Raw genomic sequence first — 5,147 nt, forward strand, 5'->3', positions numbered from 1 at the left:
CTTGCAATTTTCAAATTTGGGTGGGAAAATCTGCTCATTGAAAGAATCGTTCAACATACTATAACTACTATATATCCGTCAAGGATATTATCGGTGAAGCAGTTAAGTGGTAGAAGACTGTCCAACATCTATCTTATAATTACTAGGTCATATCCTAATTTTTTTTTACTATCATATAATTAATATGTATAGCATTCTTGATTATGGTCATTTTCTAATTTTTTTTTTACTACCATTGTATTAATAAAATTTTGATTATTTTCGTATTATTAAATATTGTGTAACGTCTAAAATATATTGAATATAAGTTGAGTTTTTATTCATATATATGATTTTTATTTAAGAAATTAACAACATACATATAGTTTTTGAAATGGCTCATTAGTCAAATAGCAATTTTGCCCGTGGATAGCATTTATTGCAATATTAAAAATTAATTTTAAAGATTAAATATAAACTTTATTTTCTAAGCAGGCCTTTTTCCGATATTTATAAATATATTTAGATGATTAGTCATATTTTAAGTGATAGTGTATATAAGATCAATTAGACAATTGCACAACTAATATTTCTTTTTATATGAAAGGGGAAGAAACAAAATTATAAAAGAAGAAAGTGGAAGAAGCCGATTAGTGAGTTGATCAAAATGCTACCTGATCAAACTTTAATTTTGTATAAATATAGAATATAAAAATTTGATAATTTTTTAATAATCTTCATGATATTTGTTAATTATTAAATTTTGTATTAGTCTGATGTAATTAATGACATTATAAATGAAATGAGATTCAAAAATCGTTCTAAGATCTTATTTTTGACATTGATGATTTTCATTTAATATTATTTAATATAATTATATAGTTGAAAATCACTTGACTCCGTCTTGGTACATTTTATTATTAGAAGTATATTCTGATTGCAAAAATTAAATCAAGAAGTTAAAGTCAGTGAAATAAAATTGTTTTACTATGTTATTCGATAACATTATTTATTAAGGAAGAATATATTAAACGATTCATCAATCACCCGTCCTCTTTTAATAACTTTTTTAATAATTTTATTGAAAGTGGATATATTAAAAAAAATTGTGTTTAGAATGTCTTTTGGAAATTTTGGATTTTAAATATTAGTGTATATGTTAATGAGTTAAAATAGAAAAAATATTTATAATAAGCGGATGAGATTTGTTCAACCTGATATAAGTCATTGATCTCTGATACTAATTTACATTTGAAAAAATAAGTGACATATTTGAAATTTAGTTCAACATATATTTTTATCTTTGTGATGAGTTATATGTATAAATTATATAATAATTTCACATTAACAACACCCTTCAAAAATAAAATAGAAAATGCCCGTTAGCATAATTACATGCCTTTTCCATGCTATATATTTTAGCTTCAGCATTCACTTCTAACTATTCACCTACAACTATTCAGCGGCGTTGTTAACCGAAGTTTGGGTGATTGTCTTTAGTAGGTGTCAAATCTAATTTTGCAACATGTATAAAAAGTAGAGCAGAGCTCTATGTTAAAGATTTCAATGTAAATTTTACAGTCATTTTCAAGATGCTCCTCTAGCCTGAGCAGATTTATCTAGTTCCTGAGAGTCTGGATCTCTTTCCAAACTTTCTATTGTTTTCCTCAATCTGATTTTGGAGTTGTCTCTGGAATTCCAGTTCATCAGTTTCTGAAAAATTTAGTTTTCCTTGCATTTCCAAAAGAGTCTCATTGCTGGAGATGCTCAATTGGTCTTCTAATCTGAAAAAATCTTCTCACTTCTTTGTCATCCATGAACTCCATCACCCGGTATGGCCTTAGATGCACTCTTCTCCCTGTGTAAGGGATGATTAGAGTCTTTGGGAGTGCATCTTTGGGAGTACCAATCTTCTTGCAGTAATATTGAACCCAAAGTTCTTCTTGAAGGATGAATAAACCTTAATCAGTATAGCTTGGCTTTCTTGAAGGATCCTGTGAAGTGGCCACTGAATTTTCTTTCCTCCTTTGTACTTGAACACTAACCTTTAGGTAGGTTTCTGTATGCATCAATTCCTCAGGTTTAGATCAGAAAATTCTTTGATGTCACACAAGTACATGTAATCTCCCTTATTGTCTTTAGATTGAGCTTTGACTAGAGATTTGGATTTGAGAGGTGACAACTTCACTTTCTTTACTGCTCTTGACTTTGTTCTCTTTGGCTTGTTAAGGATTGGCAAATAGAAGTCAGGAATTGGTATATTCTCCCATTCTACTGGTTCATCCTTAGGCACAATAGGTTCACCATGGATGTTCCTGTAAGGATCCACCACCTTGATATCTTCAAATACCACAGAGGGTTTTGATGCTTGAGTTGTAGTTGTAGTGGATTCCTTAGGAAACTGATTCTCCAATTCCTTATCAACAATGTCCAATTTCCTTTTAGTTCTTTTAGCCAATTCCTTGATTCTTGGAGATTTCTTCTGTTGTTCAACTTGCTTCTTTGATTCAATGATTTCAGATGGCTGAACAGAAATTTGTTGTGATGAATTTACAGCATGTAGCTTGGCCAAGATAACAATTTTCTCTTTCTTTTGTTTAGCCTTTTTAGCATCTAGAGCAGCTTGCTTCTTTTCCTGCTTCAATCTAGCCTTTTCTTCTATCTTTGCTTGGGCAAATTGAGGATGTCCAGCCACCACACAAATTTCTTTCCCATTCCTGAAAATTTTAGCAATTCTCCTTTTTGAAGCTGAATCAGCTGGATCTTTGTCGAAAGCAATTGACCTTGACAGAAGCTTCTTTTCATCAGGCTTATGTGTCTCATATACAGTATCCAAAGGGTTCTTCAATGATGATTTTGAATAATTTACCCTTGGTTTCAGAATTATATCAGCCTTTGGAGATTTGATGCAGGATGACTGTCCCCTTTCCAGATAGTTCATGCTCATCTCATTCATAGAAATCTTCCCGACTTGAGAGTGATGGATGGCTGACTTTACTGGCTCCTTGACTAGTTCAAACTTCTTTTGTATATCCTCATCAATTTTTTCCCAGTTCACTAAACTCAACTTCTCCTTATCAGCTGCTCTTATGTTGGCTGCTGCTGCATTGATCAGATCTATACTGTCTGTAACTGGTGGCTTTGAGATAGTAATTGAAGGCACAATTACGTTACTGATTTGAATCTGAAGCCTCTCCCCCTCACTTGGTCCTTTCTCCCCCTTTTTTTATCATCAAGTTGAGTAGAGGAGGAGGTTTGAGCAGCCACCAATTTTTGAAGTAAATTTGTCTGTTGGGCTTGATGAAGATGAATGGCTGTTAAAGACGCTTCCATGGCTGACATTCTTATGTCCAAGGCATCTATCTTGGTTGCAAAATCAGAATTTTTCCTTAATTGCCTCTTGATGTCAAGCATTGTAGCTTCTGGAAGTTTAGAATCCATCTTGTCTGAAATGGCCTTCTTCATCTCCTCAATATCACCCTTGATGGTGTTTACATCCCTAGCATGTTGGAAGCCTTGGATTTGTTGAAGTTGCAGGGAGGCTAAGTGTGCCTGAAGGAGCTTCTTGGTGCTGGCATTAGTAGTGGTTTGAAGAGCAATATTGGTCTGATTTATTAGCTGGATCAGGGTTGTCTTGAAGTAGTGCTCATCACAGTGCTTTGAAAATGCCCATGATGGCATACTTGATCTTGAACTTGAACCTACTTCTCCCCCTATGTCCATTGCTTCATCTTCACTATCCCCACTCCCATCACCAATGAAATCAGCTGAACCACCAGTCTCATAGTCCACATCACCAGCTGTAGAAGGTAAAGCTGTGATGACATCCTTGGCTCTTAGCATAGACGGAGTGGTATGCACCAGATTGAGCATCCTTTCTGCATTGTCATTGCCCTGTTCAACTAGAAGTTGATAAGCTGGAACATGGTGAGTAAATGCCTCAACATCAAGGGAGGTGGAATCTATAACAGCTTTAGGTTGCTGAGATAGTCCCTCCCTGTCTGCATCCTGGACATTCATTAACTCACTAGCCAGTACCTACATTTCTCTCATTTTCTCTCTTTTGTTGCATCTGGGTCTCACCCTGGCTGCCCACCCTCACACCCTCACCTTCACCATCTAAGGTGGGACTCCTCTCACTTTCTTTTGCCAATCCTGAAGAAATGGATTGTAAAGTTTCACTCACTTCCTCTCCTTTTTCCTGGGAGCAACCCAGACTCTCACTCAAAACACTCTTCTCTCTCAATCCTAATAGTGACTGTACAACTACTAAATCATCTGCACTTGAAATAAATGAAGTTTGAGGCTGTGCAGAGATACTCGACGGATGAGTGATATCCATTGAATGAGTGGTTTTGCTATCCGACGGATGACTGCTGTTAAGCTTATCCGTCGGGATACAATCACTACTCGACGGATAAGCAATATCCATCGAGAGAGTAGAAATGAATGAACTTGGAAAAGAAACTATTGTGGACTCTGTGCTGATTGATGATATTTTGGGCACAGATGATTCAACAGTTCCTGAAAGAATTGGCAAGTGAGCCAACAAATTATTTAAAAGATGATGCTCACTTGCACTAGATTTTGGCTTCCCCAACAAAGTTAAAGAAGGGGAATCAGGAATTGATGTGTTTATCATATCCACATCCAGTGAGTTTGTGGGTGAGTTAGGTGTTTGAGGTGCTTCAATGACTAGAGATTTTGGCCGTGACTCCACATTTATTGGAGCCACATCAAATTGAATTTGTGAAGGTGTAGTGACTGTGTCTTTAGCACCAGTTTGCACAGTGTGTGTACCCTGTACATCCTCAAGGGTTTTAGATTTCTTCTTTCTGGCATAAGTTTGGGGTGAACTTGTGTCCCTAACCCTCTTGACCCGTGCTCTTGGTTGAGAGCTTTATTCAATAACTACATCATTTTGGGAGGATACAGCTAGAAATGAGCTTTTATCCTTTTTAAGCACTGCAGTTTGTTGGGAAACTGCAGTGTGGCTAGGCTGGGATCCACTCAACTCTCCATCCTTATCCTTGGGGTTTCTTTTATGTTCACCCCTTCCCTCACCTATCTTGCCCTCCTTCACACTCCCCTCTTTGGTTTTAGTGGATTTTGCAACTGGCATCTTTTGAGAGATACCAGAGGGGGCTTTCTTTGATTTGGATTTTGAT

The sequence above is a fragment of the Apium graveolens genome, chromosome 8 (genome assembly GCF_009905375.1).
Source record: "Apium graveolens cultivar Ventura chromosome 8, ASM990537v1, whole genome shotgun sequence".
Taxonomy (NCBI): domain Eukaryota; kingdom Viridiplantae; phylum Streptophyta; class Magnoliopsida; order Apiales; family Apiaceae; genus Apium; species Apium graveolens.